Consider the following 27,638-nt stretch of genomic DNA (forward strand, 5'->3'; position numbering starts at 1 on the left):
GAGATTAAGGTGGAAAAAAAAAAAAAAAAAAAACAGGAGAAGCATTATTTTTGGGGAAATGAGTTATGTAAATGAGGTGGAGCCCCCAGTATCTGGTTTATATCCCAGCATAGACTATAACACTGAGAAAGTATATGTAGGCCAGGTGCACAAGTGAATGAACGAATGAAGCATGCTATTTTTTCAGCAAAGTTTTATAGTAAATAATTCACACTATGGTCCAAATGCTTATGTCTTCCCCAAGTTCATATGTTGAAATCCTAACCACTAAGGTAATGGTATTAAGAGGTGGGACCCTTGGGAAGTGATTATATCATGAGGGTGGAGCCCTTTAATAAGATTAGTGCCCTTATAAAAGAAGCTGAGCAGAGATCCCTCACCCCTTCCTTCACATGAGGAAAAGCAGGTCCAGTGTCTGTAACTCAGAAGAAGGGTCTCACCAGAACATGACCGTGTGGCACACTGATCTTGGACACCCTGTTTCCAGAACCCTGAGCAATAATGTTCTGCTATTTATAAAGCATCCAATCTGTGGTATTTGGTTATAGCAGCCTGAACAGGCTGAGACAATCCAATAGCTAAATATACCAATAGAAGTGTGTAAGTAAGAAGAGGGTTTTCGTTTCTACCTTTATAGGGCACAAAGAAATAAGGCCTTGGTTCCCAAATCTCTGCTGTGGCTTGAATTGGAAATGGAAGAGGAACTGAGGACTCAGGAACAGAGGTACATGATGCTAGGGACAGCCAGGCACTGCAGGATGAGACAATAAAGGTGGAAGTTGGCTCTCATCCCTCAAACCAGAAGAGGCCTTGACCCCTCTATCACCAGAGAGACTGAACAGGAAGTTGGGGGATGGCTGCAGGCCTCCCAGGGTCTTGCCTCTGGCTAGAACCCCCCTGAACGCCTTGTTGTCATAATGCTATTTCCCAGGGAACTGCCTTCACGAGAAAGTCATCACAGTCCTGAGATAATAGCTTCAGACGATCTGGGTGATGCAGCTTTGTCATCCTTCATCTAGCGAGTCAGCCTGATCCCCAGGAAAAGCTCTTTGAATCCTGGTTTCAGTAAACATCTTCTCTCTAATCTGTAAGCTATTTATCAAATATGAATGCACTTTTTGAAATGAGTAACTCATTTCCCTGGTGTTTTTGTTCCAAAAATAATTGGAAGTGACAATACAAAGAATTACACATGGAGTTGAGTCATCATAAAATAAACATAAAGTTGGAACTGCCCTTGGAGGCTGACTCTCTGGTGTAGCTTCCTCTTGGAGGAGCCACGGGTACTTCCATAGGCAGAGCTGTGTTCCATTATTGATTAGCTTTTAGACTCTTGTTACACATTAGATTAGGATGGCTCTGTGAATAGAGAATGAATAATCCAACCACACATACAAACATCTTAAGAAAGAGCTTCTAACATGATATTTTTGTAAAAAAGAAAACCTCATTTGGGCAAAATTGGAGAAAATGACAGTGTCCGTTAAACCCATGCTCTGGGTGACTGCTTACATTCGTGTTCTGTTCTTCACAGAATGAAGCTCAAGATTGCTTTTACCCAGTTTGGCATATTGGCATATGTGAGTATGTGTGTGTGTGTGTGTGTGTGTGTGTGTGTGTGTGTGGTTGTGTGTGTGTATGTACATATGTATGCATGTCAATCACTTAGGGAAGTTTGAAATGCAGGTATTGGATAATATGATCAGGGAGAATAAAAGATGCATATTATGAGACTACACTTTTAGATTAAGCCATTAAAACTCAAAATGTATATTTAAAGGGGGGTTCAAGCTCAAATAGCCTGAATTGAGCCAGAAACATTTGGCAGCACCTCTTTCTTTTGCCTCCTCTCCCTCTCCTGATATTAGTTTTCCTTTCCTGTTATTGGGGGTGTATCTGCCTTAGAAACTGCCTGGCCAAGGGACCAGTGAACTTTGGAAAGTTGTGCAGGCTCAGATGGTCCAATGTCTAAACAACCGACTGGATATATATCTGTTTTACAAAATCCTGATGGTTGGCTTGAACTCTGCTTTACTCATTCTAGAACTCATTTCTACAGGTTAGAAAAGCACAGACTATATCCCTTGAGGCATCATTGTTGTCCTCTAGTAGGGAGAATAAGCTTCCTGACCAGGTCTTTGTTGATCAATATCTGAGCTTGTACTGGTTTGTATGACTGCTGGAACAAATTAGCAGAAGCTTAGTGGCTTAAACCAACAGAAATTTATTATCCTCCAGTTGTAGGGGCCAGAAGTCTCACATGGGTCTCACTGAGCTAAGATAGAGGTATTAGCAGGGCTGTGCTCCTCTCCAGAGGCTCTGGAGGAGCATATGTTTCCTTGCTCTTTTTAGCTTCTAGAGACTGTCTGCACTCCTTGGCTTATGGCCCCTTCCTCAGTCTTCAAAGTCAACAATATTGCATCTCTCTGACCCTTCTTCCATTGTGACATTTCTTGCTGACTACAGTCAGGAAAGAGTCTCTGTTTTTAAGGACTCGCGACTGGAGTCAAGCCGGTCCAGGATCATCTCCCCATCTCAAGGTCTTTAACCTTACTCATATTTGCAAATTCCCTTCAGTCATGTAAGGTAACATATTCACAGGTCTTGGATTTAGGACATAGATAACTTTGAGGGCCATTATTCCACCTTTCACAGAGCTCCATCATTTTTGTTGGTGTTGATTTTCTTAGGAGATCCGCCTCACTACCAATGAATCTGAAAAGAACACCACGGCTTACTCAATTCAGTGAACTTAGGAAGGACTTCTACTCTTTTGATCACCATGGTGGTCATTAAGATCCTCATTGGCTAAGGCCCAGCAGCAAGGTGAGAAACTCATCTAGTTGGCTCTGACAGGCTGTCACATTTAGGCCCTTCAGTGTTTGGGGCCCATGAGACAATCTGGCTACCTAATAGCTCTTCCTTCCTAAGATGAGAAATTGTTTCTGCATGGATGGACATTTTCAACTTCCCTTTAAATGCCTACTCAATGGCAATGTAATTTGTATAGAGGAAGAGGATGCAAAACTCAGTTGAGATGCCATAATCACCTTTTAAGGCAAATTACTAGGCTTTCTTTGAATCAGGATTCCAGGACAGTTAAATGTTATGGCTGATGTTGAGCAGCAGATCAATTGCATTTTCAACACAGGGAAGTAATGTATTTGCCCTCAAAAAGCATCTAAGTAATAAAATATTTCACATTACAAACTGGCTAGCAGGGGAAGGGGAGGCAATAATTCCCAGGTAGGCTCAGTGAGAGAGTTGATAAAGGCGCTGCAACTCACACACACAAATCCAGGCTGCCAAGTCCAGAGGACTGCCATTGTCTTGCAAATTTGGGCAGTTCACACTGTATAATTCAGGTTGAAAAAATAAATAACCCGCCTATCCTTCATTTCCTGTGTAATTAAGGAAAGCACCGACTTTGTGGCCTGTGTAATTACAGACCCGGGGGCCTGACCTCAGGCTGTCTACACCAGTGCCAAGAGAATCACTGGAAAAGTGAAAAATATCAGACAATCAACTGATGGCTTTGTCACACAACTGGTTTAAATGATTTCCTTCTGCCTGTCTCTTTCAAACTAGGGACAGAAGTTCTATTGCCCTGAATGTCCTGAAGTGTCTGCTTCGGCACCTGCACTCTACATTACTTGCACACACACCTGACAAGGACACTTTCGGGTGTCTGGCATTTTACACAAGCTGGCTGCCTCATCAACCCAAACCTCATGACAACAGTTATTTCCTCTTGTGTTCCTACTTTATTGAGGAAATCGAGAGAAAAGGCATGTATTTTTACTTCTACTTCCCTCTGCCCATCTGCTAGTATATTCTCTAGGTCCATCCTTAATTATGTCCCTCTTATTAGTTTTGTGACCTTGGACAAGTCATTTCACACCATTGAACCTCAGTTTGTCTTCTGTAAATAGGGGTGATTTGAAGGTGCACTTACATTTAGTGCCATAGGAAACGTGAATGAGGAGGACAAGGGTGTTGTAGTCATGCTGACTCTGCTGTCTCCTGCAGGAAGGAGAAAAGACACACTTGCCCCTTTCTCCGCCTCTCCACCCTACATCCCATCTCAACTCACTCCCAGAGGGGAGAGAAGTGGAAATAATCGATACATGGAGTGCAGAGAATCTTTGGGGCCATGAACTCTCTTTCCTTTGGAAAAGACTATATTGAATGGGAAGGTGTGGGAAGAAGAGAATTTTGGAGCTGGATGTGCCTTCTGGCTGGAGAGTGGCCCAGGCTGGTCCAAGAGAGTAGGCTCTGCATCTTGCTTCTTGGTCTTGAGCCAGCCTGGAAGCAATCACGTCACCATTCTGTTCTCTCCCCGCAGAAGAAGGATACAGATTTCATCTTGTGCAAAACAATGATCTTTACTTTATTGTTGTCTCTTCAAGTTTTATCTGTCAGAAAACCTCCAGATTATGAAACCCAGAAAGAAAAAAATAATCAACCAAAAACAGAACCATCAACTTCATAATCCAAATATGCAAACCAAAAACAGGAGTTACAAAATCATAGGATTTCTCTATGACCTGGTTCCTGTAATTCAGGTAGAGATAGGAACACCATGCGCTATGGAATCTGGGGTGTGCTTTGAAAGCCTAGTTTCTCATGTACAAATCTCTATGATATTGGGCTACTCAGTTTACCTTGAGAAGCCTTGATAGTCTCACCTTTAAAATGGGTGAGATTATAGGTGTTCTGGACTTCCCAGGTGTCTCAATAGTAAAGCCAATACAGGAGACATAAGAGACACTGGTTTGATCCTTGGGTTGGGAAGATCCCCTGGAGGAGGAAATGGGAACCCACTGTAGTATTCTTGCCTGGGATAATCCCAGGGACAGAGGAGCCAAGCAGGCTACAGTCCATGGGGTCACAAAGCCTCAGACATGACTGAGCAACTGAGCACAGCACACAGGAGCTACTTAGGAACAAATGGAACACAGTTATACCTTATTTTTTGTTTTAAATTAAATTTTAACTTTAGAATAGTTATAGATTTACAGAAAAATTATAAAGATAGTGCAAACAGTTCTTTTGTATTCCACATCAGTTTTCTCCAATTGTTAATGCCTTACATTTGTACATTTATCACAACTCATGAACCATTATTGCTGCATTATTATCACTGAGGCCCATATTTTAATTGGATTTTCCCAAGTTTTTACCCAATGTCCTTTTTCTGACCCAGAAGCCTTATAGGATTAGGTGGAATTGTCATGACTCCTTAGGTGTCTTTGACTGATAGTTTTTCAGGCTTTCCTTGTTTTGATGACTTTGACAGTTTTATAGAGAGCTGATCAGGTATTTTGTCAAAAGATACTCAGTTGGGATTTATCTGATATTTTTCAGAAGATTAGACATGGGTTATGAGTTTTGGGGAGGAAGATCACAGAGGCAAAGTGTAATTTTTCATTTCAGCATACCAAGGGAACATATTATCAACGTGACTTTTCACTGTTGACTTTGACCCCAGTCACCTGGCCGAGGTAGTGTTCATCAGGTTTCTCCACTGCTTTCCTCCTCTCCATATTGTACTCATTGGAAAGAAGTCGCCATACATAGCACACAGTTAAGGGATAGGGAGTGATGCTCTACTTCTCTGTGAGGGTAGTAACTATGTAAAATATTTGGACTTCTTCTGTAAAGGAGATTTGTTCCCTTTCACTTAATTTTTGATTCAATCATTTATTTATGTCAGTATAGACTCTTGAATGATTATTTAATGTTTTGTTCAGTTCAGCTCAGTTCAGTCACTCAATCGTGTCCGACTCTTTGCCACCCCATGAATTGCAGTACCTCCCTGAATTGCCAGGCCTTCCTGTCCATCACCAACTCCCGGAGTTCACTCAGACTCACGTCCATCGAGTTGGTGATGCCATCCAGCCATCTCATCCTCTGTCGTCCCCTTTTCCTCCTGCCCTCAATCCCTCCCAGCATCAGAGTCTTTTCAATGAGTCAACTCTTCACATGAGGTGGCCAAAGTACTAAAGTTTCAGCTTTAGCATCATTCCTTCCAAAGAACACCCAGGGCTGATCTCCTTTAGAATGGACTGGTTGGATCTCCTTGCAGTCCAAGGGACTCTCAAGAGTCTTCTCCAACACCACAGTTCAAAAGCATCAGTGCTCAGCTTTCTTCACAGTTCAACTCTCGCATCCATACATGACCGCTGGAAAAACCATAGCCTTGACTAAATGGACCTTTGTTGGCAAAGTAATGTCTCTGCTTTTGAATATGCTATCTAGGTTGGTCATAACTTTTCTTCCAAGGAATAAGCATCTTTTAATTTCATGGCTGCAGTCACCATCTGCAGTGATTTTGGAGCCCCAAAAGATAAAGTCTGACATTGTTTCCACTGTTTCTCCATCTATTTCCTATGAAGTGATGGGACTAGATACCATGATCTTTGTTTTCTGAATGTTGAGGTTTAAGCCAACTTTTTCACTCTCCTCTTTCACTCTCATCAAGACGCTTTTTAGTTCCTCTTCACTTTCTGCCATAAAGGTAATGTCATCTTCATATCTGAGGTCATTGATGTTTCTCATGGCAATCTTGATCCCAGCTTGTGCTTCCTCCGGTCCAGCGTTTCTCATGATGTACTACTCTGCATATAAGTTAAATAAGCAGGGTGACAATATACAGCCTTGACGTACTCCTTTTCTTATTTGGAACCAGTCTGTTGTTCCATGTCCAGTTCTAACTGTTGCTTCCTGAGCTACATACAGGTTTCTCAAGAGGCAGGTCAGGTGGTCTGGTATTCCCATCTCTTTCAGAATTTTCCAGTTTATTGTGATCCACACAGTCAAAGGCTTTGGCATAGTCAATAAAGCAGAAATAGATGTTTTTCTGGAACTCTCTTGCTTTTTTGATGATCCAGCAGATGTTGGCAATTTGACCTCTGGTTCCTCTGCCTTTTCGAAAACCAGCTTGAACATCAGGAAGTTCACGGTTCACGTATTGCTAAAGCCTGGCTTGGAGAATTTTGAGCATTACTTTACTAGCGTGTGAGATGAGTGCAATTGTGTGGTAGTTTGAACATTCTTTGGCATTGCTTTTCTTTGGGATTGGAATAAAAATGGACCTTTTCCAGTCCTGTGGCCACTGCTGAGTTTTCCAAATTTGCTGGCATGTTGAGTGCAGCACTTTCACAGCATCATCTTTCAGGATTTGAGTTATAATCTAATATTCCCTTACTTATTGCATTGTTTAGTTTGTTTCAGTTTTGGCCATTGGGAGCTTTTTCTGGTTGGCTCCTATGTCACTTTGACATGTCCCAATCCTTTTGTATTTTTGAGCATGTCCTTACTTTATAGCCCTACAAGATGATCCAGGCCAGTCTTACATATTTCCTTCCCTTGCCCTGCAATCCGCCATTTCTCAAAGGAACTCTGGTTTCTTTCTTTGGACAATGGAATTAGAAACTAAATTCTAGATGCTGGCTTGCTTATTGCTATGAAGGTGTCATTGCTTCTAGTCTGTCTCTCTAGTGGAGAGAGGCACGTAGTATATCTGTACATATGAACCTGTGTATATACATATTAATATATTTGTAGTTATTTCTCTGTTGATCTCCATCCATATCTATATCGAGCTAAACATGAGTTCGCACTATTGTCTCTGACTCTATTCCAGGACCAGGGGGCTCATTCCAGCCTTCCTTCCTTGCTTGTCAGTATCCTCTCACTCAAACAGTGAGAAATATGGCTCATACCATATGCTGTTCATTTATTATTTTTTCAAACACATTATACATGAACAGTGATTTGAAAATTGTTAACTCACACAATGGGAAATGACTTCAACTAGAACACAGTGCTATGTACAGTTCCTTTTGTCTTTAGACTTAACACTTCCACTCATTTCCAAAGTTACTTAGGTCAGCACCCTTATCCGTTACCCACTTCAGTGCAGGTATTTTGTACATTTGTAATACTGTTATTTTGTCACAGTCTGCCAATTGAGTTTTGTGATCTACCAATCAATTAAAAAAAAAGATTCATACTTTGTGCTGTCTGGTTCTGTGGATTTTGACAAATGCATATTGCTGTGTATCCACCACTACTGTACCATAGAATAGTTACACCAGCCTAAGACATCCCTTGTGCTTCACCTATTCAATGTTACCGCCTCCCCAAGCTTCTGACAACTACTCAGCTATTGTGTGTCTCTTGTCTCTTCCAGAATGTCATGGAAATGAAATCATACAGTGTGTATCCTTTGCAGACTGGTTTCCTTCATAGCACATTCCTTTTTATCGTTGAATTGCATTTTATTGCTGGCTGTACCACAGTTTGTTGATCCATTTGCCTCCCAAATAACATCTAGGTTGTTTCCAGTTTGGAGGGATTATGAATAAAGCTGCTTTATTTATATGATTATGAATAAACATTCATGCATTCCGTAAATAAACTGTATTTGACTGATTATGAATAAACATTTGTGTACAGGTTTTTGTGTAAAATAAGTTTTCAAATCAGTTGGATAAATATCTAGGAGCACCATTGGTGGATTGTATGATAGAAGTATATTCAGCTTTCCAAGTGAGTGAGTGAAGTCACTCAGTCGTGTCCAACTCTTTGCGACCCCATGGACTGTAGCCTACCAGGTTACTCCATCCATGGGATTTTCCAGGCAAGAATACTGGAGTGGGTTGCCATTTCCTTCTGCAGGAGATCTTCCTGACCCAGGGATTGAACCCGGGTCTCCCACATTGTAGGCAGACAGTTTACTGTCTGAGCCACCAGGTAAGCCCAGCTTTCCAAAGGACTGCCAAACTGTCTATCAAAGTGGCTGTCTCACTTTCCATTCCCTGCAGCAAAGAATGAGAGTTTCTATTGCTCTGCATCCTCACTGGCAATTGGAATTGTTAGTTTTTTGGATTTCAGCTGTGCTGAAATGTGTTAGTGGTATCTCATTGTTTTGATTTACAGCTCCATAATGACCAATGATATTGGGTCTCTTTTCACACACTTATTTGCTATCTGTATGTCTTCTTTGGTGAGGTATGAGGTCAAATTTTTAATAGTTCTTTCTGTATTTTGGATACAAGTTATAACTTTGGATTTTCCTAAGAGTGTATTTTACAGAGCAAAAGATTTTAATGTCAGTAAAAAAGTCCAAGTTATTCACGTTTCATTTCATGGATCATGTTCTTCTTTTTCAGGATTGTGTTGGCAACTATAGGTCTTTTGCTTACTGTGTAAGTTTTAGAATTACCTTGACAATATCTAAAACCTTCCCTGACTTGCTAGGTATTTAATTTGGATTATGCTGAATCTACAGATCAAATAGAAAAGAACTGGTCTCGTTATAATATTGTGCTATAATACATTAACATGGACTATCTCTCAATTTCTTTAGATCTACTATGATTTCTTTTATCAGTATTTTATTGTTTCTATGCACAGATCCCACACATATTTTGTTACACTAATAATACCTTAGTATGCCATTTTGGGGTGCTATTATAAGCACTGTTTTCCTAAAAAGTCTAATTTGAATTTTTCATTGCTGGCATATAGGAAAGCATTTGACTTCTGTATTTTGAGTTGTACCCTGCCATCTTCATATATTCACCCATTAGTTTCAGGGATATTTTGTGAAGTATTTGTGGTTTCCTATAGGCAATCATATATCTTTGAATGAAGGAATTATTCCTTTCCAGTCTCTACACATTTTATTCCTTGGTCTCATTTTATTGCCTTAGTTAGAACTTCCAGTACAATGTTGAATAGGAGAGGTGAGAGAGGACATCCTTGTTTATTGCTTATCTTAGGGAGAAAGGATCCAGTCATTCTCCATTGCGTATCATTTAGCTATAGGTTTTCCATATATATATATACTTTATTATGATAATAAAATTCCCTTCTAGTTCTAGATTTTTGAGAGTTTTTATCATGAAGTGTGTAGAACTTTGTCATATGCATTGTCTGCATACATTAATAATCACATTGCCTTTCTTATTCAATCTGTTAATATGCTGACTTGTACTGATTGATTTATTAATGTTAAAACAGCTGTACATTCCAGGAATGAAATCCACTTAGTTACAATCCATTACAATCTCTTTATGTATTGTTGGATTCAATTTGCTAGTATTTTATTGAGAATTTTTACATCTATGTTCATGAGAAATGGTAGTATATGGTTTTCTTACCTTGAAATGTCTCCTTATTTTGATATTAGGGCAATGCTTACCTCATAAGATGCATTGTGAAGTGTTCCCTCTTTTATTTTCTGGAACAGATATTGTCAAATTGATATTAAGTCTTCCTTTAGTTTTTGACAGAATACACAAGGATAACCATCTGGACCAGGTGTTCTTTATTTTTGGAAGGTTTTCAACTACTAATTCAATTTATTTTAATGAATATAATACTTTCAGGTTATCTGTTTCTCATTGAGTTAATATTCGTAATTTGTGCCTTCCAAAAGATTGGTTCATTTTATCTAAGTTATTAACTTTATGTGGCCGTACGGTTGTTCACAGCTTTCCTGATGAACCTTTTTAAAATTCCTGATATTGGTAATTTGGGTCTCTCTTACTTGTATTCATTAGACTGACTAGAAAATTATCAATTTTATTGAACTTTTCAAAAAAGCACTTTTTAGCATTCTTGATTTTCCCTAATATTTTTCTGTTTTCAATTTCATGGATTTCTGACTTATTTTTTTATTATTCCCTTCCTTCTGCTTACTTTAGTTTAATTTGTTGTTCTTTCCCTATTTCTTTTTTTAAAATACAATAAGGCATTATTTATTGAGGTCTTAAGCCTCATCCCCGCACTTTGACGGGATGAGGCATTTGGAAAGAGGTTGGAGGAGACAGAAAACAAAGCCGAGGGACCTTGAGGCCACTGCCTAGGCAAGGACTTAGACATCCTAAAGGAACCCAGAGCTGGATACTGGGCTGCAGGAAGGGAACATTCCTGGGAGGTTCCGATTTCTGGGCAGGAACATAGAGCTGCTCTGTGTGAGGGTGGGGGACTGGGAGGAAGGGAGAGGTGCAACACCTACTTTGGTTCACATCTTCAACTCATCTCTCTTCCATTTGCAAGCTCATCTCACCATGCCTTACCCAGCAGGAACACTGGTTCTCCTTCTGGTCCTCTCCTTTCACACATTCCCCTGCCTACTATTCCCCTGCCTACCAGTGATTAGCTTCTCCCCCAGTCACTCCCATACCACTCATCCCTCCTTCTTCACACTAATTGTACCCAAGAGACACTTTGCTAGGAAACCAGACCTTATCACTCAGTTCACCTCAAGACCAAGGACCCTTGGGTTCTTCTACCCCCTGGAAGAAGCTGGATAAGGGAATGGGGTGAGGATGGAGATGAGATAACCAGTTCAGAGGTCTGCAACCCTCCAACAAAAAACCCTACAAACAAGTCCCAAGAAAACAAGGATCCAGACCGTTTCCAGCCCCACTCATTTCTTTCTCTGGTCTGGCCATCCTCCACCGTATCCTCTTCCTTAATAGTCTGGGAGTCTGGACCAAAGTGCTCAGGTTGTGGGCAGATCCCGCCCCATCTTTCATAGCTGCAGTCTTCACCTCCTTCATGCTATTTGCACCATCATCCTCATCAGTCTCTCTGGCTGTAGTCAGTCCATTGACTCTGACCTTACATTTTCTTTGGGTGATGAGAGAGACCATCGCCTTCAGAGCAGCCCTATTACTCCTCCGGAAGTAGTGGAACATAGTCTGTAGCTGCTGACTCACCTGGGGCAGATTCTCACCCCCCACAACCGTATTAAACTCGTTTGTCATTAGCTCCCTGAGGAAGTCCTTCACCTCATCTAACTCCAAGTCAGCATTGTGGAAGAAGTACTCTTCTGCTGCACCCCCCAGCCATTCATCCTTCTCCTGGCTGTGCACAACCCCAAAGCCATTCTCCACAGTGATCTGCAAGGTGGGCTAGGCCTCCAGCGATGCACACACCACAGTCCCTAAGAGCCTCTTTCTTTATTTCTTAAAATAGAAATGGGTTATTAATTTTAATTATTCTTCTTTTATAATATTTGCATGTAATTCTATAAATGTCCCTCTAAACATTGTTGTAACTCTATCACAAAGTTTGATAGGTTGTATTTTCATTCTCATTTAGTTCAATAAGTTGAGACTTGTTCTTTGACCCATGGTTTATTTAGAAGTGTGTATTTTAATTTCCAAACGTGGGGATTTTCCAGCCCTCTTTCTATTATTGACTTGTAGTTTAATTACAATTTTGTCAGAGAATATACTTTGTATGATTTCTATTCTTTTAGATTTCTTAAGGTATGTTTTATGACCTAGAATGTAGTCTGCCTTGGTGAATGTTTCATGTGAACCTCCGAAGAATGTCTATTTTGTTGTTGTTGGATGGATTATGCTATAAATGTCACTTAGATCAAGTTGATTGATAGTACCCTTCAGGTCATCCATATCTTTATTGATTTTCTGCTTGCTGGATCTATCAATGAATGACACAGGGGTTGAAGTCTCCAACTGTAGTGGTGGACTCTTTCTCCTTCGAGTTCTATCATGTTGCTTCATGTATTTTGATGCTCTGCTGTTAGGTACATAAATGTTAAGGATTGCTATGTGTCTTTGTAAAAGTAACTTGTTTACCATTATATAATGTCCCTCATTATCCCCTGTTAATCTTTTTTATTTTGAAGTATGCTTTGTCTAAATTTAAGATAGCCCTCCAGCTTTCTTTGGATTAGTGTTGGCATGATGTTGTTTTCTCCATCTTTACTTTTCACTCACTATGAATCTTCATAATTAAAGTGGGTTTCTTGTACACAGAATGTGCTTTGGTTTTGTATTTTGTTGTTGCTATTGTTGTGTTTTATCCATTCTGACAACCTCTGCCTTGGACTGGTATAAGTAGAGAATTCACATTTAGAGTAATTAATGATCTAGCATCTTTGTGACTGGTTTCTATTCATTACTTTAAATTTTTTCTTTGATTCTTTCTGTCTCTTTCTGCTTTCTCCTATTTTAATTGAACATTTTTTATATTTATAGTTTAGATCCTTTTTTGATAAAAACATATTTCATGACAAAAAAATTTTAGTGTTTAAATATGCCTTATATTATACATTTTAAAATAATATATGTCTACCCTCAATTGGAACAATAAACTGGACATGGAACAACAGACTGGTTCCAAATAAGAGAAGGAGTACATCAATGCAGTATGTTGTCACCCTGTTTATTTAACTTACATGTAGAGTTCATCATATATGTAGATGTACTCTACATATATGTACTGTACTTATATGTAGAGTACATCAGCTGGGCTGGATGAAACACAAGCTGGAATCAAGTTTGCTGGGAAAAATATCAATAACCTCAGATATGCAGAGGACACCACTCTTATGGCAGAAAGTGAAGAAGAACTAAAGAGCCTCTTGATGAAAGTGGAAGAGGAGAGTGAAAAAGTTGGCTTAAAGCTCAACATTCTGAAAACTAAGATCATGGCATCCGGTCTTATCACTTCATGGCAAATAGATGGGGAACAGTGGAAACAGTGGCAGACTTTATATTTTGGGGGCTCCAAAATCACTGCAGATGGTGACTGCAGCCATGAAATTAAAAGATTCTTACTCCTTGAAAGGAAAGTTATGACCAGCTTAAACAGTATATTAAAAAGCAGAGATGTTACTTTGCCAACAAAGGTCTGTCTAGTCAAAGATATGGTTTTATAGACGTGAGAGTTAGACTATAAAGAAAGCTGAGTGCTGAAGAACTGATGGTTTTGAGCTGTGGTGTTGGAAAAAACTCATGAGAGTCCCTTGGGCTGCAAGGAGATCCAACCAGTCCATCCTAAAGTAAATCAGTCCTGAATATTCAGTGGAAAGACTGACGCTGAAGCTGAAACTCCAACACTTTGGCCACCTGATGCAAAGAACTGACTCATTTGAAAAGACCTTGATGCTGGGAAAGATTAAAGGCAGAAGGAGAAGGGGACCACAGAGGATGAAATGGTTAGATGGCATCACCGACTCAATGGACATGAGTTTGAATAAACTCCGGGAGTGTTGAGGAACAGGGAGGCCTGGCGTGCTGCAGTCCATGGGATCACAAAGAGTTGGACATGACTGAGCAACTGAACTGAACTGAACTGAACCCTCAAATGACATTATATCAATTCTTATAAAATTAGTGGAGTATTCTCAGTTCCTCCATTCTTTGTCTTGTGATATTGCAGCCATATACTTGTTCATTTGTTATAAACAATTGATGCTGTAATTGCTTTAAACAAACATTTGTGCATGCACGTTAAGTCACTTCAGCCATGTCCAACTCTTTGTGACCCTACGGATTGTAGTCCTCCAGGCTCCTCTGTCTATGGGACTCTCCAAGCAAGAATACTGGAGTGGGTTGCCATTCTCTCCTCCAGGGGATCTTCCTGACACAGAGATGGAGCTCAAGTATCCTACAGCTCCTACATTGCAGGTGGATTCTTTACTGCTGAGCCAAAATATATGTTGTGTACAGGAAACTGACTTTAATTATGAAGATTCATAATCAGTGAAAAATAAAAATGGAGAAGCCCAAACAAGCATTTATCTTTTACCAATTAAGAATAAGAAAAATGCTTCATTTTATTTTACCTTCATTTATTTATTTATTTTATGACACTTTTTCATGCTTAACTCATAGTTTCTGTTTAATATCTTCTTATCCTGTGGAAATAACTTCTTTTAACATTTCTTACAGACAAGATAACTGTTGAGAGTAAATTTTCTTATTTTTTGTTCATATGACAATATTTATTTCTCCTTTATTTTTGAAGGGTAATTTTCCTGGACATAGAAGTCAAGTTTAGTGAGATTTTTTAGCTTTTTATATATTGACATGTTGTCTATGTACCATGAATTTACCAGTTAAAATGTACAATTCATTGATTTGTAATTTATTCATAGGTTACATAATCATAACCGCTACCATATTCTAGAATATTTTCATCACTCTAATGGGAAATGCTGTCCAGTTGGCAAACATTTTCCATTTCTCCCTTCATCTAGCCCCAGGCATCCACTACTTTATTTTCTGTCTTTAGAGAATTACCTAATCTGGGACATATTCATTCATATGAACAGAATAATGCAATATGCAGCCTTTTGTGCCTGCCTTCTTTTAATTAACATAATCATTTCAGAGGTATAGCATGAATCAGAGCTCCATTCATTTTATGGTCAAATAATATTACATTGCACGTTTTATTTATTTGATCACCAGTTAGTGGACATTTGAGTTGCTTCAACTTTTTGACTATTAGAAAGAGGACTGTTATAAACATTCATGTTCAAGTCCTTGGGTAAACATTTTTTTCATTCTTTTTGGTGTATACCTAGGAGTGGGATTGCTGGGTCATATGGTAACCCAGTGTTTAACTTTTTTAAGCAACTTCCAAAGTGTTTTCCACCAGGGCTATACTATTTTGTATTCCCATAAATGGTGTATGACAGTTCAAATTTTTTCACATCCTTATCACACTTATTCTTGTCTGTTCTCTCACTAGAGCCATCATTTTGGTGTGCAGTGCTTAGTTGTCATCTGTATATCTTTATTTAGTGAATTTCCTGTCCAAATCTTTTGTCCATTTTTTGCATTGTTGCTTTTCATATATTTTGCCAGACTCTTAAGTTTTTCATACTTAAATGTTATTGTTAATGTTACTATTTTTATTTTAATTTTCAATTGTCTATCCTACTATATAGAAAACAATTAATTGGATTTCATATATCAACTGTATATCTTGCAACATTGCTTAAATTACTTCTTCAGTTCAGTTCAGTTGCTCAGTCATGTCCAACTCTTTGCGACCCCATGAATCGCAGCATGCCAGGCCTCCCTGTCCATCACCAACTCCCAGAGTTCACTCAGACTCACGTCCATCGAGTCAGTGATGCCATCCAGCCATCTCATCCTCTGTCGTCTCTTTCCCCTCCTGCCCCCAATCCCTCCCAGCATCAGAGTCTTTTCCAATGAGTCAATTCTTCGCATGAGGTGGCCAAAGTACTGGAGTTTCAGCTTTAGCATCATTCCATCCAAAGAAATCCCAGGGTTGATCTCCTTCAGAATGGACTGGTTGGATCTCCTTGCAGTCCAAGGGACTCTCAAGAGCCTTCTCCAACACCACAGTTCAAAAGCATCAATTCTTTGGCACTCAGCCTTTTTCACAGTGCAATTCTCACATCCATACATGACCACTGGAAAAACCATAGCCTTGACTAGACGGACCTTAGTCGGCAAAGTAGTGTCTCTGCTTTTAAATATGCTGTCTAGGTTGGTCATAAGTTTTAGTTATTTGTTGTTGTTGTAGATTTCATTGGATATTCTACACTGATGTTGCCTGCAAATAAAAACAGTTTAATTCTTTTCCAAACTGGATAACTTTTCATACATTTTCTGATATGATTTCAGGGACAGAAATTCAGTGCAATGAGAGTAGACACCTTTTTGTTATTTTGATCTTAGAAGTAAAGCACTCAGTCTTCTACTGAGAGAGTCAATTTCTAGGAAGGTTGATAAGAAGTTCAGGGTACCCAAGGAGGAGAAAGGCACCCAGGTTCTCAAGGAAGAGAAAAGGACAAACATTTTTTTCTACATTGTTTTGTCTTAGTTAATATAACAATGTATCTTGCTCAAGGATATATTTCTCTTTAATAAGAACATTCTGACTAATCTTGTTATCTTAAAACTTGTATACTGCAAGAGTGGGTCTGATAAGATCTTTCTATTGTTAGTTTTAATCCTATCATATTAAAATGTAAATTGTGAGAGTGGGTCTAGTAAGATCTTTACAATCTTGAGACATTCTTTTGATTTACTGTAATAACCGATTGAAAAAGTATATAACTCCCTTTTCTAAGAGTAGCGCGTGGGGCACGCTTTGTTTCCCTTCTGATGTCTATGTCAGAAACTTTCTCTGTCCTCTTTCACCTTAATAAAACTCTGCTACACAGAAGCTCTTGAGTGATCAAGTCTGGTCCCTGGTCCTGAAGCTAAATCTTCTTCGGAGATCACAAATCCAACATCATTCTCCATAATCTATCATCTTGGCTCGTCCGGTATCTTCAGGACAAGGTAAGAACATTCAGAGCTCTAGTCTCCCTGCTTTCTCAGTATACACGTTTTCTGCTTTACTTTACTAACTCTTTGGTGTGCTTGTGTGAATGAATGACATGCCCTGCGTGAAGCAAGTGATGAGTCCTGTTCTGCGGTTTTGAGGTGCCTTGTAATGACTGAAGGCAGCCCCCAAAAGGGGAGCTTTGTCAGGGGTTTATATGGACCTGCCAATGCCAACAGACACCCAAGGTCCCTGTGAAGGAGTGGCCAGAAATGGGCGAAGCATGTGGTCCAAACTTTACTTTCTTGAACACCTTTTCCTGGTCTCTTTGACCATTTCATAATTGCGTGGGGAATTAGAACTACTAACCTACTCTGTCAGAACATAGACTTCCAAGGGACTTGTGATCTATGAAGTTACTGTGTACTTTTACTTAGACCCCTTGTACAGAAGTGCCTAGCCTTGCTAGGAGCCAAAAGTTACAAGAGAACGTTTGGGAGTGAGGCAAAGCTCTTGCTCCAGGAACGTCTCTCAGACTAGAGGCCCATCTCTTGGCTGCCTGTCTCAAGGGCCAGCAACCTAAAAGTGAGTATTTGTCATGGCTGTGCTTCTGATCTGTGTGGATACAAGCATCACAGGTAACCATGAGGTTTTTGAGGACACAGAGAGGGAATTGCAGGACTTGGTCAGATTGGAAGTGCAGTGGGTTTCTTCCTTTGGTAGTGCTCAGTTCAGTTCAGTTCAGTCGCTCAGTCGTGTCTGACTCTTTGCAAACCAATGAATCACAGCACGCCAGGCCTCCATGGCCATCACCAAGTCCCGGAGTTCACCCAGACTCGCGTCCATCGAGTCGGTGATGCCATCCAGCCATCTCATCCTGGGTCATCCCCTTCTCCTCCTGCCCCCAATCCCTCCCAGCATCAGAGTCTTTTCCAATGAGTCAACTCTTCACATGAGGTGGCCAAAGTACTGGAGCTTCAGCTTTAGCATCATTCCTTCCAAAGAAATCTCAGGGTTGATCTCCTTCAGAATGGACTGGTTGGATCTCCTTGCAGTCCAAGGGACTCTCAAGAGTCTTCTCCAACACCACAGCTCAAAAGCATCAATTCTTCAGAGCTCTGCCTTCTTCACAGTCCAACTCTCACATCCATATATGACTACTGGAAAAACCATAGCCTTGACTAGACGGACCTTAGTTGGCAAAGTAATGTCTCTGCTTTTGAATATACTATCTAGGTTGCTCATAACTTTTCTTCCAAGGAGTAAGCGTCTTTTAATTTCATGGCTGCAGTCACCATCTGCAGTGATTTTGGAGCCCCCCAAAATAAAGTCTGACACTGTTTCCCCATCTATTTCCCATGAAGTGATGGGACCGGATGCCATGATCTTCGTTTTCTGAATGTTGAGCTTTAAGCCAGCTTTTTCACTCTCCTCTTTCACGTTCATCAAGAGGCTCTTTAGTTCCTCTTCACTTTCTGCCATAAGGGTTCTGTCATCTGCATATCTGAGGTTATTGATATTTCTCCCGGCAATCTTGATTCTAGCTTGTGTGTCTTCCAGTCCAGCATTTCTCATGATGTATTCTGCATATAAGTTAAATAAGCAGGGTGACAATATACAACCTTGATGTACTCCTTTTCCTATTTGAATCCAGTCTGTCGTTCCATGTCCAGTTCTTATTGTTGCTTCCTGAACTGCATACAGATTTCTCAAGAGGCAGGTCAGGTGGTCTGGTATTCTCATCTCTTTCAGAATTTTCCACAGTTTCTTGTGATCCACACAGTCAAAGGCTTTGGCATAGTCAATAAAGCAGAATAGATGTTTTTCTGGAACTCTCTTGCTTTTTCGATGATCCAGCGGATGTTGGCAATTTGATCTCTGGTTCCTCTGCCTTTTCGGAAACCAGCTTGAACATCAGGAAGTTCATGGTTCACACATTGCTAAAGCCTGGCTTGGAGAATTTTGAGCATGACTTTACTAGTGTGTGAGATGAGTGCAATTGTGCAGTAGTTTGAACATTCTTTGGCATTGCCTTTCTTTGGGATTGGAATGAAAATGGACCTTTTCCAGTCCTGTGGCCACTGCTGAGTTTTCCAAATTTGCTGGCATATTGAGTGCAGCACTTTCACAGCATCATCTTTCAGGATTTTAAACAGCTCACCTGGAATGCCATCACCTCCACTAGCTTTGTTCATAGTGATGTTTTCCAAGGCCCACTTGACTTCACATTCCAGGATGTCTGGCTCTAGATGAGTGATCACACCATCGTGATTATCCGGGTTGTGAAGATCTTTTTTGTACAGTTCTTCTGTGTATTCTTGCCATCTCTTCTTAATGTCTTCTGCTTCTGTTAGGTCCATACCATTTCTGTCCTTTATTGAGCCCATCTTTGCATTAAATGTTCCCTTGATATCTCTAATTTTCTTGAAGAGATCTCTAGTCTTTCCCATTCTGTTCTTTTCCTCTATTTCTTTGCATTGATTGCTGAAGAAGGCTTTATCTCTTCTTGCTATTCTTTGGAGCTCTGCATTCAGATGCTTATATCTATCCTTTTCTCCTTTGCTTTTTGCCTCTCTTCTTTTCACAGCTATTTGTAAGGCCTCCCCAGACAGCCATTTTGCTTTTTTGCATTTCTTTTCCATGGGGATGGTCTTGATCCCTGTCTCCTGTACAATGTCATGAACCTCATTCCATAGTTCATCAGGCACTCTGTCTATCAGATCTAGGCCCTTAAAGCTATTTCTCACTTCCACTGTATAATCATAAGGGATTTGATTTAGGTCATACCTGAATGGTCTAGTGGTTTTCCCTATTTTCTTCAATTTGAGTCTGAATTTGGTAATAAGGAGTTCATGATCTGAGCCACAGTCAGCTCCTGGTCTTGTTTTTGTTGACTGTATAGAGCTTCTCCACCTTTGGCTGCAGAGAATATAATCAATCTGATTTTGGTGTTGACCATCTGGTAGTGCTAGCTCTTAGCAGATCAGAGAAAGCTCTCAAATGGCTTCTGTCTCCACTTTTTAGAAATTTCTTTTTGAAAGCTGTGGAAATGAACTGGAAGCTTTGACCCTAGTAGCTTGAGGACAAAAATCACTTTTTCCTCACTGCCCGACCTCATATATACTGCTGGGGTGACAATCATAAGGGACATCTTGGTTGTTGTTCATCCCTTTATGACTCACCACTTCTACTATGGTCAGGACGGTACTCAGGAATGTGCATGGGCACATGTAAGACGGATGCTTCCCCTCATAGTCCTAGCTTGGGAAACATCCTGGAAAGCTACTCTGCTCCAACCTGAGTGGCATCAGAAGAAAAGGGCAAATTAAACAAAGGTCATGGTGGTAAGGAACTGAAAATCAATCTGGGATGCCATCAGGTCTACCCTTGATGCATCTCCACCCTGCCTCAGTGGTAGAACCAGGAGGGATGAGTAAGGTGCCTGCGTCAGTAAGGGACAGACTAAGTTTGGCCAGGGAAGGAAAGCTTTGGTGGAAAGTCTGTCCACACCCCCATCTAAAGCAGGGAGAGACACCTCTGGTGGAAAGAAGCCATGGCTGTGGATGTCACATTTTTCTCTCTTACAGATGGGAGCTAGAAGTTCCAGAAGCAATCCTTTAAAATGTATTTATAAAAAACTGGGACAAGTTTGATCCTCAGAATTTAAAAAGACACGCCTGATATTCTGTGATACTGAATGGCCACAATATCCTTTGTGAGACGGGAAACTGGCCAGTTGAAGGGTCTCTTAATTATAATACTGTTTTACAACTAGACCGGTTCTGTAGAAAACAAGAGAAATGGATAGAAGGGCCATATGTGTTGCTTGTTATCTCTCTGCAAGACATGCCAGAGTTATGTCCTAAGGATACAGATTTGAGTGTGAAACCTACAGCAGCTGTCTCCTGTCCTCTTACTTTGCCCCTGTATTTGGGGCTCCCAACTGAACAGGCTGAGAATAGGGGCACCCTTTCAGGAGGGGTTGCCTTGGTCTTGGTAGAAATGCAAGCAGTACCAATTGTGGTCAACACTATCTAGAGGATCCAGAAAAGTTCATAGAAGCCTTTATGGGACTAATTTTACTTTATGACCTTTCTTGGAGAAATGTAATGTATGCCTTGGGGCAGATGCTAACTCCTGACTCAAAAACTCAAGTTTGAAGCTACTCTTTTTGGTGTTGGTGATGGACAGGGAAGCATTCCATGGGGTCGCAAAAAGTCAGACACGACTGAGTGACTGAACTAACTGAAATGCTTTTGGAGATGAATGATTTAAGTGTGAGGCAAGGAAAAAGAGGGAACATGAAATAGCCTTCCTTACTGGGAGCCAAACAGTTTCAATAACAGAGCCGCTTTGCTGGATGTATTCTTGAAGGACTTAAGCAAGCGCATGCTAAGACTTTAAACTATGCTAAATTGGCTGATATAGAACAGGGAGAGAAGGAAACTCCTGGTAAATTCTTATACAGACTATGGGAGGCTCTCCATAAGATTACTGGCATTGATTCTGAAAGTTAGAGGGAAAAATAATCTTGAAAGATAGATTTCTCACTCAGTTGGCTCCAGATATCGGCTGTAAGCTACTAAAACAGGCATTCAGACCAAATCAGTCTTTAGAAAAACTGTTGCAGCTAGCTCAGACAGTATATTATGGTAGAGAATATGAGGAGGAAAATAAGAGCAAAAAAAAAAAGAACCAGGCAATAGACTGAAGCCCCAACAATGGCTGTTTGACCTGCTCTGAAACAGCCTGAGGAAAAATATCCAGAGGACGCCAGGTGAAAAGGGGTGGACTTGTTATTACTGTGGAAAGGATGGGCATCTCAAGCGGGATTGCCTTCAGGCATCTAAGCTGCCCCAGCTCCTTGTCTGGTCTGCAAAGGACCATACTGAAGAAGAGACTGCCCTCCAAGGTGTAGGCCCCAGGGGTAAGACTCTCAAGACAATTGGGACTGAAGATGCCCCAGGGTCCCCATAACAACCTCCCATCATAATTACACTTGAGGAACCCTGGGTTTTAATTACTGTGGGGGATGGGCTGCCAATCAGTTAATTTCTTCTGGACACTGGAGTAACTTTCTCTGTGCTCACTGAAGCCCCTGGTCTGCTTTCTTCCCAATCCACTACCGTAATGGGACTGTCTGGATAAGCCAAATGTTATTTTAGTTGTCCTAGCTGCAACTAGGACTCTGTACTGTTTTCTTGAGTTTCTAATCATGTCAGAGTCTACCTCACCCCTTCTAGGGAGGGATATACTGAGCAAGGTCCAGGCCTCTGTTTTCATGAATATGTAGCCTGCTCTTTCTCTCCCCTAAATTGGACAAAATGTAAATCCTAGAGTGTGGACTGATGGAAAAACTGGGTAGAACACAAAATGATGTTTCTATCATTATCAAGCTCAATGACCCTCATCTATTTTCACATCAAAAGCAGTATCCATTAAATCCTGAGGTTAAGGGTTAAAACCCATCATTTAAAATTTAAAGGAACAGGGGCTATTAATTTCCTATAATAACCCATCCAACACTCTTATTTTCGGTGTGAAAAAGTCAAATGATAAATGGAGACTTGCTCAAGATATACAAATAATAGGTGCCTAATCCTTATACTTTATTGTCTGAAATTCCTAAACAAGCCAAATATAACTTTAAGACAATTGAGAGGATTTTGGGGATCACAGGCTATTGCTGCATTTGGATTCCAGTTTATGGGGAACTTGCCCGGCTTTTGTATAAACTTATAACTGAAACTCAGCAGGGCCAAACCAACAAGCTGGTTTGGTCTCCCAAGACTCAAAAGGCTTTTAAGACTCTTCAAACTGCTCGCTTGCAGGCTCCAACTTTGAGCTTGCCCACAGGATTGGAGTTTAGTTTAGTGAAAAAAGGCTATGGCTACATTAAGGGTAATCGCTGCTATTGTTTTGCTAATGCCTAAAGCTCATAAGTTTACTAATGGGCAAATCTTACTGTACTGACTTCTCATGAATGGGATCTAAAACACTCTAAAATTCAGAGCAACAATGCTCTGTCTTTAAAGTTACTGTGACTCAAGGGGTGTCAAAAGCTCTAGGAATAAAATATCACTTACACTGTTTCTGGAGACCCCAATCTTCAGAAAAGGTTGAAAAGGCTAATGACATTATTAAGAGGCATCTGTGTAAGCTAACTCAGGAAACACAAGACAGTTGGTTTAAAGTTTTACCCATAGCTTTAATGAGGGCGAACTCTTCCTGAGAAGGGATTGTCTCTATGGTAGACCATTTTTGTGCACAGATATTGTCATAGATATCATAGATCCTTCATAGATCCTGAAGCCTTGAAATTAACTCTGTGACTAAACTTTTAGCGTTTCAACAGACATTCCCAGGAGGCTAACTCCTGACCCAGCCTTTGAGTCAAACAAGCCGCTGTTTGAGCCAGGCACCGAGGTCCTGATGAAAACCTCTGGGATCTGGAGGGCAATCTTTTAAAGCCCTCTGGGAAAGCCCTTACCAGTTTATTATTTCTTCTCCCACAGCTGTCAAGGTGCCAGGAATTGACTCCTGGGTGCACCACACTTGAGTTAAAAGCTGGCACCCTGACCAAAACTAAAACAATGTTATTTTATTCCTTATCCTCTATGCATTCACCTTTTACTTTTCAAATAGACCTGATAATCTATGTGGGCCTGCATCTGCTGACTCCAAAAGTCCTGAGTCTGCCATTTGACATTCAAGACAATGCCTTCCTGTCCTGGGCTCATTCTTATGCTGCATTCCATAATTGGTCTAACTGCTGGGTCTGCGGAATGCTCCCCTCATCATCAATTAAAGGTTTTACATGGTGGGTTTCTCTGCTTCAGGGAAAGGACTTTCTTCAACTCTGCATATACCTTCACCAACACCAATCACATGTGACCCCTCTTCTTGATCTGATGACATCTAACAATCCTAAGATGGACTGATGTAACCATGGACATAATGTAACTTTTAATTTTAATTATGTTTTAACTTTGTTTAATGACTATTTGGCCTTACATCTGTAACCGTATAACGGGGTTTGTTTCTAACCGTTTGAAAGCTTCTAAGTTACAAATGGTTGTTCAAGTTCCTATGAGTGCTACAGCCTCCTTCAACTATTATTTGGGACCCCTGGATCAGAGATCCTCAATACAAGGGTTAGAAGAATATGTTGCTTCAAAAATTTAGGGACAATGCCCCTCAGCAGCAGGAAGTAATTATGGAATGAAAACAATGCCCCTTTCCCTTGGTAAAATAATTCTCCTAAAAGAAAAGGGGGGAATGAGAGAGTCAATTCCTAGGAAGGTTGATAAGTCCAGGGTCCCCAAGGAGGAGAAAGGGGACCAGGGCCCTCGAGAAGTAGAAAGGAGTCTGAGGCTCTCAAGAAGGAGAAAAGGACAAACATTTTTTTTTTTTCTACATTGCTTTGTATCTTGCTCAAGGATATGTTTCTCCTTAACAAAAACCTTCTGACTAATCTTGTTAGCTTAAAACTTGTATACTGTGGGAGTGGGTCTGGTAAGATCTTTCTATTGTTAGTTCTAATCTTGTCATCTTAAAATGTAAATTGTGGGAGTGGATCCAGTAAGATCTTTACATCCTTGAGACATTCTTTCGATTTATTGTAATAACCAATTGAAAAAGTACATAACTCCCTTTTCTAAGAGTAGCAGTGGGGCACTCTTTGTCCCCCTTTTGATGTCTATGTCAGAAGATTTCTCTGTCCTCTTCCACTTTAATAAAACTCTGCTACACAAAAGCTCTTGAGTGATCAAACCTGGTCCCTGGTCCCAAAACTAAATCTTCTTCTTCAGAGATCACGTATCTGACATCACTTACCATAAGCCATCAGTACCACAAAGTGTGATATTAGTTTATTATCTTCATCAGTTTGAGGAGGTTTTCCGTTTCTAGTTTGCCTAGAGTTTTTATACAGAATGTGCTCAGTCACTTAGTCATGTCACTCTTTGCGACCCCATGGACTGTAGCCCACCAGGTTCCTCTGTCCATGGGGATTCTCCAGGCAAGAATACTGGAGTGAGTTGCCATGCCTCCACCAGGGGATCTTTCCAGTCCAGGGATTGAACCCAGATCTCCCGCATGGCAGGCAGATTCTTTACTATATGAACCACCAGGGAAGCCCAGGAATACTGGAGAGTGTAGCCTATCCCTTCTGCAGCAGATCTTCCCAATAGAGGAAGATGTTAGACTTTATCAAATTATTTTTCTGCATTTATTGCGATAACCCTGCAGCTTTTCATTTTTAGTTCTTTTTGTTTGTTTCTGTTCAGTCTCTCAGTCATGTCCAATTCTTTACGACCCCAGGGACTGCAGCATGCCAGGCTTCTCAATATATCACCAACTTCCAGAGCTTGCTAAAATGCATGTCCATGGCTGGTGCCATCCAACCATCTCAGCATTTGTCATCCCCTTCTCTTCCTATCTTCAATCTTTCCCTAAGGATCAAGGTATTTTCCAATAAGTCACTTCTTCACATCAATTGGTCAAAATATTGGAGCTCAGGTTCAGTATCAGTTTAGTTCTTTAGTAAGATGAACTAGACAGAATGATTTTCAAATGTTTAACCAATCCTGCATTCTTGGGGGTGGGGGGACAAAACTCAATAGATTATGGTGTGTCATACTTTGTATATATTGATGGACTTAGTGCTTCATTCTGGACACATTCTATTGCTACCTCTTCAAGTGCACAGTTTTCACCAGCTTCCCTGTTTAATCTGTCATCTATTCTATCCACTGTTTTTGTCATCTGACATGACCGCTTTCATACCTGTAAGATCAATTTAGGTCTATTTTATGATTTCCAGGCCTCTATTTAATTTTAGAACATACAAAACAAAATTATTCCAAGTATTTAATGTCTCTGTCTGCAAATTCTAAAATATAGGCCTATTCTGGGTCAGTTTGATTTTTCACGGGAATTTTAATTTGATTTTTCTTACTTTACTGAGATTAAATATCTTTCTAATGTGATTAGGGGCTAGTTCCATACCTTTCTTGTGAATTGGCTGCTCATGCCTTTTAAACATCTCTTAATAAAGTTAAAGGTCAGTGCTACATCTTTCTTATAAACTGTTGTGGTTTGTGTGCTTTTCACATTTTTTAAATCAGGTTTTAGTTTCCTTGTTCTAAAAATTTTAAGAGTCATCTTTTGGGCTTGTTTTTGGTATGCTTTGTTCTACCTCTAAAAATTTTTAAACACTGTGATGTATCCTGGATGAATAAGCAACCAGTGGATACTAGGAAGTGAGCACTTCACAGGAAACCCAGGAAGTCCTACTAAGCCAAAAAACTGTCCCCAGGGGCACACCTCAGGCTGGCTGACCCTGCTAGCCAATTAGGAACACAAGAAGTATGGTGAAGCACACAAATTTATTCCCCTTTCCTCCAGAGCCAACAACTTCAAAGAGAGACCTTGGGAACTAGATGGGCAGGACATGGTTACTCAGTGTTTCCTCCAAGAAGCTGGAAGCTTGTGGTAGCTCTTCATGGAAATGAATTCTGTGAGGTAAGTTCCAATGGAGCTGCCAGCAGGAAAACAAGGTGAAAAAAGAGATTTGTGCAGACACATGTTGAGAAAACCTTTGCACACAAGGCTCACACACCTCTGGGCAAGCTCCACCCCTTTCTGGGAATACTAATCAGTCTCAGGTTGTCATTTCCTGCATGGGATCACCCAGCACAACCTGAAGCATGCATTTATCTGCCTCATCCCCATCACCCTGGGTTAAAACCCAAGCCTGGGTACTACCCCTAGTGAGGTGACCATGAGTCCTAGACTTGAAACAAGACAGTTGCAAATGGAGCAAGAGCAAGTGTATTCAGTGCAGTCTCACAGCCTGAAGACAGGGGTTTTAGACTGGAAACTAGAAAACTGAGGAGAGCTACGTGAACACTGAGAGAAGGAGGTAGGATGGAAAAGGTTTCTGGTAGGTGGCCCAGAATTAAATGATCTTCAAGGTGCATTAAGGCCACCTTGTAGGAGGAAAGTGGAATGATTTTCATTTCCACAGACACTTAAATACAGCCTAATTACCATGGAGGGATTTTAGGCAAAATATTAAAAACTAGATAATGGTGAAAGGTGAGAGAGAACAGAATGAAACCCTGAATACTGTGGCTGTGAGGCAAGGTTTGGAGGAGACACACTCTCCCTGCTATGTGACCCATCAGAGTTGACTTGGAGAGATGAGGATGGCAGTTGAGTTTGGAGGGCTTTTCAGGGGCATTAAAAATGCCTCATTTCTCCCACCAAAACATCTGAGTTTCTCTCCATCCTCCCCTAGAGGTGTCAGGATGGGGCTTTGTGATGTCAAGGCTCACCCAGGGCCACTATTGGCTAGGGAAATGATTTGCTGACCTCATAAAGCATAAGGGTGTGGCCCCCTGGGGAGGAGTATATATATATGGGTGCTCAGGGGCTTTGCAGAAGACCACTGGGAGCCTTCAAAATGACCAAGGTGACTGGGAACCCACAAAGCTCTAGAGAGGTTATGGAGCAGCCAACTCCAGATACCCAGGACAAAAAGATGAAGACCT

The 27,638-nt window shown here is 40.6% G+C and overlaps 1 pseudogene; it reads right to left on the reverse strand.

Moving 5' to 3' along the window:
* Window positions 1-27,638, reverse strand: part of LOC128069431 (pre-rRNA-processing protein TSR2 homolog) — a 148,685-nt pseudogene that overhangs the window by 43,800 nt on the left and 77,247 nt on the right.

This window comes from Budorcas taxicolor, chromosome X, assembly GCF_023091745.1.
Source record: "Budorcas taxicolor isolate Tak-1 chromosome X, Takin1.1, whole genome shotgun sequence".
Lineage (NCBI taxonomy): Eukaryota > Metazoa > Chordata > Mammalia > Artiodactyla > Bovidae > Budorcas > Budorcas taxicolor.